Here is a 15,705-nt window from a genome sequence, read left to right as displayed (position 1 = left end):
GACTCCTACTGGCCCTGCGCGCCCCGCCCCCTGCCCACCTCCAGCACCCTGTTGTAAGAAGATCCTGTTGGCCTCAGCCAGATGGTGGGTAGGGAGAAGGGAGGGGAGCGGGCCTCCTCCCCTGTGCGACACCCCACCCCTGAGAGCTGGCCATTGCCCTCACCTACAGTCAGGAACGGCAATGCACGAGGTGCTGTCGGTGTGCAGGGCTGCTGACTGGACAGTGTGGCCCACATTCTCCCGCAGCTGCCTTGCAGAAGAAAGCAGAGTCTCTTTGTCCCATTAAGCCAGGGACATCCAGGGCAACGCAAACCCCCTGGGCCTCGGGGCTAACAAACAGTCCCCAGCCTGCAGGACTCTCGTAGCAAACGCATCCGGGCGTCTAGAGTGCCTCAATAGCACCTGGTGTATCACAGTCACAGCGTGAGTTTGTCAGATAAAAGTCAAACATGGTAATGGGATGATGACAATGAGAATGACAAAGATTACAGGATGAATCTGCCACGGGACAAGCAAAACGGCTCAGGCCTGTGGGTTCCTCAGAATCCTGCAGCTGACACCTGTCCAAAGTCCCTGGGTTCTGGACAGGGCAGTTAGTCACTCTGAGTCATGCTGCCTGAAGGTCCAGCCTGTCCTGGTCCCTGGACAACTGCCTAAGAACGCTCCAAAGGCCGGGTGAGCTCAGGTAAGTGCCGAGCGCGCCTCCTCGGCCCTCCCTGCCCCTGCCTGGTGACTCACTCAGGCTTTTTAATCCTGGGCGTTCAATCCCAGCTGCAGGTGTGAGAGCGCAAACCCATCACCATCAGCTGATGTCATTAATACAAGTTGGCTCTGTGCAGGGTGCATACACGTGGGAGGGTCCAGCCCCCCAGGTCCTCACAGGTGAAGGAAAGACCCGTGAGCTCATCACCATCATGGGACATCTGTGTGGCAGGGCCTGCGAGGGGCTAGGGGCTTCCTCACGCCATGACGGCTGTGTTCCCAGGGTGGGCATCCCGAGACCGAACAGAAGCTGTGTCACCCTTTATGGCAGTCTCAGAAGTCAAATACCCTCACTTGCGACATGATCATGGGCCCACCAGGATTCGAGGGGAGAGAAAAAGACCCCACTTCGCAACGGGAGGAGTATGGGCACCACACTGGAGAAGAGCAAGTCTTTCGAAGCACAACTTCCGTATCTAGGAAACAATTATTGTGCACCTGCTATGAGCCCAGCACCAAATACTGGGGGTGTAGCAGTGGTCAAGGAGACAAAAGCCCCCGCCCCATGGAGCTGACACTCCAGTTGGGCAGTGAGGTCATCAACCAAGTCAGCAAGCAAGCTGATGACGCCTTCAGTGAAGGTGCGTTGGGAGACAGAAAGCCGAGAGGCAGGTGGAGGGCCAGTGCACATGCGCACAGGGCGGCGTGAGGATGGGCCGTGGAGAGCTCTGGGGTCAAGATTCCAGGGAGGTATCAGCTGAACCAGAGGCACGGAGGAGGCGTGAGGGGGGCACCCATCAGGGGACTCAAGACACAGCCCAGTGGCCAAGGGGCTGGAGTTCAGAGAGGGAGGGAGTGGGAGGCAAGGAGAGTTGAACCTCCGGGCCAATTTCTCCCAACTCCTCGTCTCTGTTCCCACACCTCTAAGAACGTGGCACTCACCCTTCTGTGGCTCATGGGTTTTCTCCTTGTCATGAAGGATAACGAGCCTCCTTGTAACCTCCTCCCCATGATGGCTCGACCCTGCAACCACTGAGTGGCCCCCATCATCCGGTCATGTTCTGGGGGGTTGCCTAACTCCCTGTGTCTTCTCCACACTAAACCCCACCCCATTCTTCCAGCAATCGGTATCCACTTCAACCTCGCCCACCCTCACCATGCCAGTCATTTGCATCTGTGCCAAACCACAGCCCAGGGGCCGAACCTGGCCCACGGCCTGTTGCCATAAATAAAGTTTTATTGGCACAGAGCCACACCCACTCATTTGCTGTTGTCCCTGGCTACTTCTGCGCTGTCGTGGCAGGTCTGAGTCGCCGCGGCGCAGACCGGATGACTCACAGAGTGTGAAACACGGACTCTGGCCCTCGACAAGGACAGCTCTCTGTGCCTTAAGTTTCTGGCTGCTGGGCAGAACATACACTGTAAGGGGGAGGAGCAGAGGCAGAGGCCCGTCAGGAGGCTCCACCCCCTTAAAGACATACCATAATAAAATCCCAAAATGTGGTATTTTCACACTTTCGCTACACATGCACAATTCAAGTGTTAATCTACACAAGCACGCATGTTTTAATTAGACTTTGGAGGAAGGCAGCCTTCCCAGCAGTTAAGACACTACTTGAGACGCCTGCATCCCGTACTGGAGTGCTGGGTTTAAGTTCTGACTGTGCCCCCAACTCTAGCTTCCAGCTAATGAGCACCCTGGGCAGGTGATGGTTCACGTGGCTGAGTCCCTGCCACCCACGTGAGAGACCCAGACCGAGTTCCTGGCTCCTAGCTCTGGCCTGGCCCAGCCCTGGCTGTTGCGGGCATTTAGGGAAAAAATGGATGGATGGGAGATTCTCTCTCTCTCTCTCTCTCTCCATCTTTCAAATAAATAATTTGTAAATGAAACAATGAGTTTGACTTGACCCTCGAGCTCTTGGGAAGGATTTCAGGCCACGTCTCTACTTGAGCCGATGCAGGCTTCCTTGTGTGTCCATGAATGACCAACACACAGGCCTGCGCTCTGCCCTGAATCCCCCCCTCCCACCTGCCCGGAGAGCCACTGGATGGGAACAGAGCAGGGCAGCATCCGGAGTGAACATGAAAACCGCAGATTCTTAACTCTGAAGAATGCAGCTGCTAAGAACCGCAGGAGCCGCAAGGCCCTCAAAGGGCAGGGTGCTGAGCCGGCTGGCAGGGACCGGCCGTCGCGTCCACACCGAAGAAAGCGACAAACTAGCACCCTACCCACCCAGCCAGCCAGGCCGGCCTCCCTTGGAAACTCGGGCTCTCCCCCAGCTTTCCAAAGCAGTTTTTTTAAATTGTCACTATGGTCATGAGGCATGAAAAGAAAGCCCTGGATTGTTTTCAAGGGAGAAAAGGCGTAGAGCGTTGCGATTTCAAGCATGCGCACTCGGTCCTGGGGCCCGCGGTAGGGGGAGCACGCGGTAGAACTCACCCGCTTCACCTTGACCTCCTTGGATGGTACCTCCCAGAGCCTGTGCCTCTCCGCAACTAGACCTGGCCTCTTTGCCCTGGACCTGGGCCTGTGCATGTACAACGGAAATTCCAGGCCCCTCCGTGCAAAGGCTGCTAGAAGGCTCCATGGGACGGTGGAGGGGGAAGCTCAGGACAAGCACCGCCCGTGTCCCAGCGCAGGGCCGTGTGCAGAAGGAGATCGTGGAAAGAGACAGCCGGCGTCCTAGGCACGGCGCTCCTGGGTCACAGCCGCCCACACCGGGAGAGAGGGACGGTGGGCGCTGGGTGGGTGCCACAGGTGTGCCAGCACCTTTGCAAAGCTCCGTGAATGAAGCCCACGGGTGAAGAGCTAAGAAAGAGAGCGGGGAACGCTACCTGGGGAGGGTCAGCCTCTGCTCCTTGGCCACAGAGTGCGGATGGGAGCAAAAGGACCCCCTGCTCCCCGGGGGGCGCCCTGACCTCCCTACTCACCTCCCCCGAGGTTCTCCGAGAGCTCAGACCTCGTGCATTTTCTGTGTCTTGGGCCTGGCAGGGTGCCTGGATGCTGGTTCTGAGCCAAATTTGCTTCCACCTGCTCAGGAATGTGCCCAGGGCCACATCGGCGTGGGGAGGCGGCTGGCCCTGCCTGGCCCCTCCCCGGCTTCCACCTTGGGTTGAGGTCATTTCCCCTTCTCATCTGTTCCATGAAGAAAAAAAAAGTCTCTCACCAAGCTAATGGACAGACACGCACTGGGCAGAACGAGGCTCCACAGAGATTTGGACAAACCCAAGGGCAGCATGCTGAGCTCTGGGTGGGGTTTAAGTAGCCAAGGTCAAGTTGGGGTCTGGCGATGACCTAGGCAGCTTCCTTAGAAACCTCTGAGCCCCACTTCCTCTGAAACTCCCTGAGCATCAGTATTTGAGGGCTTCTTCGTAACCACAGACAGATGACTGGTTTACTGTCTAAGGTCAAAACAAGCAATATAGACAAGGTCAAGCAGCTGGGACCAGCAGCAGCAGGTGCCCCCTGGGAGCCCCAGACTCCCTGTGAGAGCGCTGACCAGCTCAGGGGGAGTGAAAACCCAAGCACGTCTCTCCGGGAATCCAGCCACCCGTTCACCCATCCTCCTGTTTTTCCTCCTGTCTGCCCTCACATCCATCCGTCACTTCATCCCTTCTTGTTTCCTTTAGTCCTACCATTCTGCCATCCAATCCAACTCTTCACGTCTGGTCGCCCCTTCTCCCTTCCTTCCTTTCTTCCATTTTTCTATCCTTTGTTCCACCCATCCACACTTCAGTCTTTCCTTTATCCACCCACCCACCTATCCATCCATCCACCCACCCACCCACTCATCATCCATCATCCATCCACCCATCCATCCTCTATCCATCCACCCATCCATCCATCCACGCACCCATCCATCCCCCCATCCACTCACCCATCCATCCATCCACCCATCCACTCACCCATCCATCCACTCACCCATCCATCCACCCATCCATCCATCCATCCATCCATCCTCTATCCACCCCCTTCCATTCAGGACCCATCCATCTTTCTGTTCTTCCATTCACATGCCCTTCTTTCCTTCCATCTCCATTGTGCACTATGTTGTCTAACCATACATCAGTCTTCCCTCTCTCCTTCCTTCCATGTGCCCATCATTCTGTCATCCAATCTCCCATCCTCCCATTTGTCCCCTTTTCCTCTCCATCCATCAGCGTGCTCACTGACTACATATACATCAGCCTCTACTTGAGTTGCATACTGCTTATCCCTAAATAGGCACATCTATATTCATGTCTAAAATTTTCAATCTGAATAAACCATGAGTATATTCTAGAAATATCTCATAGGGAAGAGAGACTCAAAATGCTTTAGAGATGCAATATAATACATGCACTCACCAGAGCTAGTGCAAGCCAGCAGGGGCGCTCCAGCACTGTTTCCCTGGGTGCTGTTGAGGGATTTGAGGAGAAGGTGCGCATCACGCAGACAAGGAAGGCACTCCAGTTCAGAGGGAATGGGCAAAGGCACAGAGGCAGGGAAGGATCAGGGAGGTTTCTGAAACATGAAGGAGAGTGTGCAACTGGAGCACGGGAGTGTGGGGAGGGAGGAGCCTGGGGAGACGAGTGGGAGTCCCTCCAAAGGCCATGCAGGCCACGTGGAAACATCTGGACTTTGTCCCAGGGACAATAGGAGCCCCAGAAGAAAGACCCATCTGGCTGCAGAGGGGAAGTGGAGTGAGGGTGTGAAGGGGACTGACCACTGGTAATCTGGAAGGTCCCTCGGGTAAGGAGCAGGGGAGAGGGGATGTGGTCTGGCCAGGTGCCTTCTGAGCACCAGGTCCTGACTCCACTGTAGGCCCAGAGATAACACAGCAAGCAAGTCACCGATGGCCCTGGCTTCCTGCGACCTGGCAGTTCCCACTGGGCAGGTGAGGTACCTGAGGCTGAAAGAGGCGAAGCCACCAGCCCCAGGATGCACAGGGCACTGGTGGCCGGGCACGAATGGAGCTGAGGCTCCAGGGAGCTGCTGGGCACTAAAGTGGAACTAAGCAGGGGCTCGGGGAGCTTGAGGAAGCTTGGGAACCATCCCAGCTGTTGGGTGACTCAGCAAAATTGCTCTTCTGGGTGACTCAGCAAAATGGCTTTTCTGCTGGGTGACTCAGCAAATAGCTCTTCTCTTACAGCCCAAGACCGAAAGCTGAGGTGGGAGAGGCGTGTGAGACCATCTGGGTAGCCAGCTGTCTGTGGCAGGGCTGCCCCTGCCCTTCCATAGGGCTGGTCAGCATCCCCACCCTCTTCCTGCTGGAACCTACCTGCCTCTCTGTGGCCCCACTGAACCCGGCCTGCCTCCTCTGCTTGCTTCCTGCTCCATCCCTAAGTTCCCACCACAGCTCCACTGGGTCCCTGGGCAGCTGCCTCTCCCCTCAACCAGCCCCTGGACCTCTGGCTGAGCTCACCCTGGACCAGCTGCAGGGTCAGACCTGCCCTGTGACCATCTGAGCTCATGGACTGGAGTAGGCTTTGTGACCCTGGGCCGGCCTGTCGGAGCTTGCTGAGCCCAGCGTGGGTCAGCCTGACTGTGATGATGATGGTGATGTGTCTTGGGGGTCCAGACTCTCCAGGGGTCAGCACACATCCCCTTCACAATAAGTCTCCAAAGTGGGTCCTGTTACTCTCCCCTCATCTGGAGCTGAGGAACAGAACAGCAAGGGGGTCAGTCACTTGCCCAAGGTCACACAGCTAGGAAGTTCTGGGACTTGGGTCTGAATTCAGACTATGTGGCTCCAGTCTCCACAGCCCCAGTGCTGCCACCACCAAGCCTACCTTGCATGTGCCCAGCCCCTCTTATCCTGCTAGCCTTCTTCCTTTTACCCCACACTCTGACCACTTTTAATCTACTATAGAATTTTAGATTATGTTGTCTCCACTTTATTGACTATACATTCTCTGGGGCCATTCTCTGGCTATTTTTTCTGCTCACTGATGAACCCTAAACATCTACGACAGGGACTGACACAATACAGACGCTCAATGCAGGTGATGAGGGAGGCACGGAGCTGCAAGCCAGGAGCCAAGGGCCTGGGGATACCCCAGCAGCTGGCCAGGAAATGGAGTCCCCCAGGGGCTGGCTTCCTACTCAGTGTAAGGGATCCAGGCAAACTCAATCCAGTTTCTGCCTCCTCCTCTCCTACCCTCCCCACTCTCAGGCAGAGTGGTTATACCTTGGAGGGGACATTCCTCACTATACCCATGTGCACAAGCATTCCAAGAACCTCTGGAATTATACCAGAACTTTGGGGTCACTTGTTTTTTAGGGAGAGGAGGAGGTTTTTCTTTTTCCCACAGCATCTATTGCCTTCTGATGTGCTATATAAGGGACTTACATCTGTAGTGTTTCTGCATTTATTATGTATTATTCCCCAGGTTATCGAAGGGCTTTCTGATCTCAAGCAGGAGGGAGCCGCTTGTATCAACCAACCCACTGCTTTCCTTCAGTCTGCAGGGTTCCTCGTGTTGCTCACCTGGCTCCCCTTGGGCCTGTGACTGCAGCCTTCTCCCAGGTGCAGAGGTGGGGGTCAGCATCGGGAACCTCAGCCAACCCCCACAGACTGCCCTGCCTAGGCTCCTAGTGCAGCGGTTTCTCCACCCCACCCCACCCTTCCATGTCTCAGCCTTCGCCTGGGCTGCACTCTTGGGGTTAGCAAGAGCAGGTGGCCACCATGTCACTGTGGTGCTCTCCGTGGTCCTGAACCGCCCTGCGGGTCTCTGCTGGGGTAAGGTGGTTTCTTGGTGAAACAGATATGGAGGAGGGGATCACATGAGCCCCTCCAGGTGGTTCTTCTCTCCTTCTACTTCCTGGAACTCTAATCCTACTTCTTTTGTTTCCGTTCGATCTTCATATCTCTGAGGTCTTGACTGAATCAGCACCTTCTCAAGGAAGATTTCTTGGGTTCTATGAAACTGAGGTGCCCACGGGGCTCTGCGCCCTGTGCTTCCCACATTCTGGTGCGTGGTGATCACCTGTCCTATCCCACCACTCTGTCCCCCTCACTGCTGGGTCCTCTGCATAGAGATGATGACAGTGCATCTTGGTTGAACAAGTGCATGAATTCATGAGCGAAATGAGTACATGCTGGATCACCTGACGGTTTGCTTCTACCCTATGATGAGGACAGGACTACTCTTCCAGGTTCTGTGCTAGGAACATGGGAGAGAAACAAGAGTTTGGCATGGTCCTTCTCCTAAGACGTAAAAAACTGTTGGAGGAATTTACAGTAGTTGATCACCCAAGCTCCATTTTACAGATGGGAAGACTGAGGCTCAGGGAAGTGGTGTGATTTGTCTGTCATTGCATAGCTTGGGAGTAACAGGGATGGGACTTGACACCCTTCCCTACCCTTTGACTCTGGACCTTGTCCCTATCCCTTGCTTGTGCCATCATTTCCCTCTCTCTAGACATTGAGTAATGAAGGCATGGGGCTAGATCTATCTCGAGGGGAACATCTAAACCCCAAGACTCCATGGAAAATTAGGACCCTTGGGCCAAGGCTCTATTTTCAGGGTAATAGCAGGGAAGGCCCTTGGCTCCCAGTGAGTCCCCTACAGACCAAGTTTTATCTTGGGAAACTGGATGGGAGGCCCCTTCTTTCCAAGAGCTGCATTCTTGGCAAGAACCATAATGATCTTTCATACTCCCAAAATGTCTGGACAGTGGAGTCTTGCAGGAGGTTAAGGTCAGAGCTCCTGAGACAGCCCCTGTCCCATCCCCTGGTGGGCCCGTGGGCCATGGGGGAAGTTTCTTTGGTCTCTACCTGGAAACCTTCACCTGCAATGTTCTGACAGGTGGGGAATGTAGGCCCAGAGCTAGCATCGGTGTCCAAATGAGGGAACTGTCCCAGGTGGCCATCACACAACCATGAAAGTCCCAGAAGAGTCTCATGTCTGCCTCTGGGGCAGTCAGCATTGGCTTCAGTGGTCAAAACTGGCCCAGTGTATATGCAGTTACTGAACCAAGGTTGTTGGCTCAAAGGACGAAGGGTTAGACAATATGGCGTCTCAGTCCATTTGAGCTGGTTTAACAAAATATCATAGCCTGGCTGTTTATGAACAAGAAAACTCTCTCGCCATCCTGCAAGTTGAGAAGTCCAGTAGCAGGTGTCAGCATGGCCAGGTTCTAGTAAGGGCTCTTCTTCTGGTTTGCAGACAATGCCTTCTTGCTGTGTCTACACCAGTGAAGAGAGAGATCATTCTTCTAAGGGAGCAAATCCCAACTTGGGGGCTCCACTCACCACTTAATCACCTCCAGAAGACCCCGTCTCTGAGTCCCAGCACAGTAGGGGCGAGGGGGTCCACCTATGAATTCTGGGGGGGGGACACAAAAGTTCCATCTGTAGCCCCCCTCCACTGCTGCATCTGGGGGCGGGGAGCAGAAGGCCGAAATGGTCTCCCTGGGGAACTTCTGCTTCTCTGCATCCCCCCTGGCTTTCAGCAGCTGGCCTGCTTCTGTTGGTGACGCCCCCGGATGCACCACACCCACAAGACTCACAGCCAAGCCCAGGAGAGAGACCTCAGGGGATTCGGGAGCTGTGAACTGAGGGACTGCGGGCCCAATCCCACCTGTAAAATGGGGTGGGCTGCATGCTCTGCAGAGGCCCTGGCTTCCATCCCAGGTCCCGCGGGGGCAGGGCTGGGGCTCCACAGAAAGTGGCGCTGGCCCCGAATCCTGGAAGCAGTCGGAGCTGGCCGCCCACGCTCCGGCAGGCAGGAGGCCGGGTGCTGCAGCCTCGTTGCCAAGAGCACAGAGAACTTTCCACTGAGTCCAGGTTTCCATCACCATGGCAACAGCTGGGGGGGTGGAAGCGAATTCCTCAGAATTCCTGGGAGCTTTATAGGGGGGAGGAAGAACAAGAGAGGGAGCCCTGAGCCAGCCCTGGGAGGTCAAGGGCAGCACCCAGTGGACCCCACACTTCCCCTCTGCCATGCTTGTTCTCTCCCCTGTAGTCTTTGTTGTGTCTCCTCTGCTCCTCTCTCCGTATCCCTCTTGGCTTTCTCCCTTCCTCACACCCTCCCTCATGGGAGCCATAGCTAATACTCTAATTACAGACAAGTGCTATGCCCCGGGCATCGTTCCCAGGGCCTCGTACCTGCAAACTCGTCCTCTCAGCCCTGTGAGGTAGGCACAGGACCAGCCCCACTTTGTGGATGAGAAAGTGGAGGCCCACAGAGGTCTAGTGACTTGCTCAGCTCACACAGTACGTGGTGGGCTCAGGAGTGCACTTGGATTCCAATGGCCTCAGCCTCAGCCACTCTTGGGCCAGGAGAACCAGGGGCATAGGAGGTGTGTAGGAGGGGTGTAGGAGGCGCAGTCCACGCTCTGCAGTCTCCCCAGAGCCTCCCTACATCCCCATTCCCTGTGCACCCCACACCAGCAAGGGCAAGGGCAGAGGGCGAGCTGGGCTTCCCGCACCTGGCCAACGCCTCATCTTGGCTGCTGGATGCTCTCATTCAGGTCCTGGAGGCTCCGGAGCTTAGCAGTGGCATTGGGAACTCTGGGAGGCTACAGACATGAACGCCATCACTGCACCTCCCCGACCACCAGCCTGGGGAGACACAGGCTGACCCAGGGAGCCCGGTCGATGCTACCCCATCTTTAAGATTCTGGGGGTTCCCTACTCCCTTCAAAGACCCTCAAGTAATGAGAGGGGCTGGTGGGAATCAGAGACCCCAGCGTTGTGGGGACAGCAAGGATAGCAACTCAATCATGCCGGTCACTTGGTCCGACCTCCACAGTGAGCCATACAGCCAGGTGAACAAAGACCAGAACCAGCAGGGGACTGGGAAAGATCTGTGTCACCCTGGGGACACAGGATCTGCTCTTATGACTTTGCTGATGGCCGACTCAGGGCCCACGTTGTGGAGGAGTAGGTAAAGCTGCCACCTGCGATGCCAGTAACCCACATAAGCATAGGTTCGAATCCCAGCTGCTCCACTTCCAGTCTGGCTCCCTGCTCTTGGCCTGAGAAAAACAGTGGCAGATGGCCCAGGTGCTCAGGCCACCCATGTAGGAGACCCAGTTGAAGCTCCTGGCTCCTGGCTTTGGCCTGGCCCGGCCCAGCACTGGCCGTTGCAGCCATCTGGTGAGTAAACCAGTAGAGAGAAGGTCTCTCTCCCCCACTCTCTGTAACTCTACCCTTCAAATAAATCAATCTTTAAAAACAAAGAAATAGAGATGGCCGACTCCCTTGCAGCCTGGCTCTGCCTGTTCCGCACTCCCTCCTGGTTTCTGTGTCTTGAGGCTGTTGCTACCCTGTGCACTGCGTGCCATGTGTGTTTGTCTTCTGTGCCCGTACTTCCAGATCTCTTGCTCAAATTCCCAAGATAGAGAGCCAGCCTGGACATTTTCGTTACTGGCACCATGATTGGGCAGCACCTCCCCTCCAGGCCATCCCATTGGCTGCTTGCCAGGCTACTGATTGGCTGCCCGTGGTCAGGTGTTCCTCTCTGTTCCAATCCACTGTGGCCAGGGAGGCAAGATCTCATGTTACTAAGTATTGTTGCTAAGGTAATAGAGAATAGTTCCTCATGGGGGAAGCCGTTTGGAGTTGGGGGTTGTTCGACCTGAGGATCCACCATGCCAACTTACAGCTGGGCCCTATGCCCACTCTTGGTGTTGAGTCTGTCACTTGTCTACATCGGTGTGGCCGGTCATGTGGGATTTCCATGATCTGTAACCAGAGCTCTGTGGCTGGGCGCCCATTTCACAGGTTCATTGCAAGACTGCATGACTCATAACCCACTTCAAGCTTTGTCATGACCTTACAGAGTTGAGGTGAGGGGAACCAGACGTAGCCCCAAGAAGCCCTAAGGTCCCACCAGCAGAATGTGCCTTGAAAGGCTCGCGCTGCATCTGCAGTTGGTGGTGGCTACTCCAGGTCCAAGGGCCAAGGCTGGAAGGGCCCAGACATCAGCTCATCCAGCCCCCTCCCACCATTTGCAATAGAGGAGGACCCCAAGCACATGCCAGGCTCTGAGAGCCCGGTCCTGAGCCGGGGCCCCCATGAGGAGTCTGCTTGCCGTCACCCACGTGGGGGGCCGGGTCTGCCATCAGAGGCCTCCCTCGCCTTTTGGGGCTTTTGCCACACTCTCCCATCAAGCCAGCCCTGCAGCTGTCTCCCCGCTCCTGGAGTCTCATGATCAAAGGAGCTGAGGCTGCATCCCCAATGTACTATTTGTGCCTCACCGTGTGGGCAGGGTGTACCAGCTCCGCGCCAGGACGGGAAGGGTGGGAAGACACGGCTGTCGCGGGAGGCGGAGGACATCTTGCTCCAGAGGGGGACTACATAGAGCGCCCAGGCCGACTTCCCCGCCCCCCAGACTCCGACGATGCAGAATCCCCGCTTTGGTCTAGGCCGGGGTCCTCCTCAGCAGGAATGAAAACAAACCTGCTTGCATGTTCCTGCCCCCCAGCTCTCCGGGACTGCGGAGCGGGCCTGCATGACTTTCCACACTGAGCTCCACCCAATCTTTCACCCACCCAGGTGTGTCTCAACCTCGAGAACCTTCACCGGTTCTCGATGCCTGTCCTGTTCGTCTAAAGTAGGGGCAGTCGACAGCCCAAAACCAGCCAAAGCTGGCTTACCGCCTCTGTCTTTTTTAAATAAAGTTTTATTGGAACACAGACATACTCATTTGCTTACTGTTATCTGCAGTCGCTTTTGAACTACAAAGCCCAGGTTAAAAGGTTGCCTACCTGGCTCTTGCAGAGCAGGTCTCCTTGCCCTTGTTCTGAAGCCCCCGTGCTCCCCTAGGGGGTACAGGAGACCCGAGGCAGGACTGTTTATGGGGGGTACTTCCTCGCTCTCCTTGAGCCCCACATGTAGCCCTTGGTGTGGCCTCAGAGGCTGCGGGCTTGCAGTAGTCTCTGCGCAGTATGGACTCCCAGAAAATGTGTGTTCAACAAAACTGCCGGGTCACGTTCGCACAGCCTGTTGCTAGGGCCTGTCGCCAAGACAAACTCCCTCGGTGCATGTATCTTGGTTCCGTTTCCCTTTGCTGCCTTGTCCCAACTTCTTGCCCAGAAGAGATGACTTGGAAGGGCGGCTCTCTCATCCATCTCTGAGCTGGCCATCCTGGCTTGGTGTTTTCCATATATTTTCTCAACTGATTTTCTGGGTGTTCATCCAAGCTGTCAACTTTAGAAGAGCCCTGTGGCCTGTCACCGGAGACCTCCACGCCAGGGTGTTATTGATCGGCTCATCAATGCTCCTTGATCGCCATCACTCAGCCTGCTGTGACCCGTTTCCGCCTGCAGCATCCAAGGGGCCATGTTGCCTTCTTGTCATTGTGTCAAAGACCAGACTGGGTTCCTCTCCCAAATCCAGGGGCCGCCTGTTAGAAAATGGGACCGCAGACTAAAGGGGATTTAATAGCAACCTAATTGATGTTATTTTCTTACGGAGGGCAGGGGACTAACTAAGCCCAGGAGAGTGCTGGTCCAGGATGACGGGGGAATTGGCGGGAGCGCCAGGAGGGGGCGCTCTTCACAGACATCCTGACATTGCAGATGGCGCATTGGGTAGGGTTGCTAATCGCCACAGCCAACAGGCCCAGACACGCCGCAGATGCCTGCCATAGTTAGTCCCCACTCCCACCAGTCCTGGGGAGGTGTTCAGAGTCAGGGGGGCCAGCTGTCCATTGGTGACCCAGTGACCCTCCTATGGCTTGGCCATCCTGTAAGGGCCTCTTCCACCAGCTGACTGAAGAACTCACAGCCCTGGACCACACAGGAAATCCACTTCCACTTCAATGAAAACCTAAAGGACCCTTTCCTGGCTTTCACTGCCTGCTCCTCCTCTTGCCCTTGACCATGCCTCCAGGCTCAGCCTTGGTTCCCCTGGTCACGTGCACAGCCTCTCTGTGCACCCAAGGGCCTGGTCTGGGGTCTTGGCTGCCGTCCACATCACCCAGCACAGGGAGGCAGAGCCCCTGTGCAGCTGGTGTGCGCCCCATCATCCTCCCGTCTGCGAGGAGGTGGGCGTTGTCCCCCAACCCCATCCTGTGTCGCGAGAGAGCAGGAAGCAGCAGCTGGCAAGCTCACAATTGGAGTCTGCCCACACAGAATCACAAATCCCTCGCTCAGAATTTAAATGTGCCCAGCACCATGGAGAAGGCAGCCAGTCCCACCGTGGAGAGGAATCCATCAGACTACGGGAGCTGCAAGCCAGGTCCCACAAGGGGCTGAGGCTGAACACTGGCAACCTTGGCTCCTCTTGGATCTTCCCTGTGAGCAGTTTTCTTGGAATCTGTGTTGGCAGTTTGTGCTCCTGCTCCTGGCATCCAAGGCCTTCGCCTTCCAGCCCACCCCTATCTTGGTTCTCTCTAGCAACTCCTGGAGTCACGCTCTTCCCTGAGACGAGGTCACGTAGGGTCCCTGCTCAGCAATATGACCTGAGGCAAGCTCTCTGTGACTCCAGTCTCTATTCGTGTGCGACAGAGCTGGGCATCACCAGTTAGCCAGGGTGTCGCGTGGATAACACGGCGTGACCTGCTCCAGAAACGCTCACTCCCGCTGAGTCTTCCCCTTTCCCACCTGGGTTCTTTCTCACCGCCCCCCGCCCCAGACCTCTTTGCCAGGGTGCCATTCAGTGAGGGAGAAGCGCCTATTTGTGATCTGGGTAAAATGCAAGGCTCCATGTAAATTTCTCTTTGCATGAAGCTGCAAGACTCAGCCCAAAAGTCAGCTCAAGGAGATGCCTCCTCCTGACTTCCGACTGGAGAAAACAAATCAAAATCCTCACCCTCAGCAGACTTCTCACAATGGCTTGGCTGCCCCAGCTTCTCGCACGCCCTGAAGCTGCAGCCCTCCCCACCCTGCAAGCCCACCCCGGCAGCATTGCTGGGAGGAGTGGGGCGCTGACCACGCCCAACTGCTACATCTGCTCATCAAGCCCTTACCTCTACGGGGGGGCTTCCCATGGGTCTCTGGCCCCCTAAGCAGAAGGCACTGTAGATGGGGGGGCGGGGTTGACTGCTTACTTTATACGATTTCAAACGGACAGAAAATGCACAAGAACAGTACAAGCAGTTCTCTCATATCCTTGACCCAGATTCACTAACTGCTCACTTTCTTGCCCCATGTGCTTTCTCTCTCCTGCTATACATGTGTAAATATATAGTACACATATTCTATTGCTACGTAGTAAACATATTTACAGCACATATTGTAATTCTTAGATATGCATTACCCTCGTACATGTAACTTTTTCCTGAAAAAAAAAAAACACATGCAAAGAAGTTGGAGCTATCGTGTCCTTTATTCCTAAAATTTCCATGGGAATTTCCAAAGCAAAAGACCATTCTCTTATAGAACCACAGCCCAGTTATCAAAGTCAGGAAGTTAAGCATTCTAGCAGCGCATCATCATCCAGTCCTCAGACCACAGTAAATGTCGTGAACTGTCCCAAGGCTATGCATTGCTGTTTTCCCAGTTCAAGACCCAGTTTGTGGTTTTGAATTGTATTTAGCTGTCATATTTCTCTAGGAGGAAATATTTTATATTTTGGGTTACTTGTCGACATCCTTACCCCCACCCAGAAGTGCCTAGAGCAACACTGCGAACTGAATAACTCAGTAAACATTTGGCCTGAATTGTAAACCAAAGGTTTAAACGTAATAATTGCATGGGACTGGCACTGTCGTGCGATAGATTAATCCTCCTCCTGCGGTGCCAGCATTCCATATGGGCACTGGTGCTAGTCCTGGCTGGTCCTCTTCCAACCCATCTCTCTGCTGTGGCCTGGGAAAGCAGTGGAAGACGGCCCAGGTGCTTGGGCCCCTGTACCCTCATGGGAGACCGGCTCCTGGGTTTGGCTTGTCGCAGCTCCAGCCGTTGTGGCCATTTGGGGAGTGAACCAATGGAAGGAAGACCTTTCTCTCTGTCTCTCCCTCTCACTGTCTGGAACTCTACCTCTCAAATAAATAAATAAAAATCTTTTAAAAAAAAGTAATAATTGTGGATTCTCATACTGCATGGCACACACTGTTGGTTATGTCCTT

This window comes from Oryctolagus cuniculus, chromosome 20 (assembly GCF_051225735.1).
Source record: "Oryctolagus cuniculus isolate XC-2025 breed Fujian yellow rabbit chromosome 20, ASM5122573v1, whole genome shotgun sequence".
NCBI lineage: Eukaryota > Metazoa > Chordata > Mammalia > Lagomorpha > Leporidae > Oryctolagus > Oryctolagus cuniculus.
The sequence above is the reverse complement of the archived record's forward strand: the minus strand, read 5'-3'. Positions refer to the sequence as shown.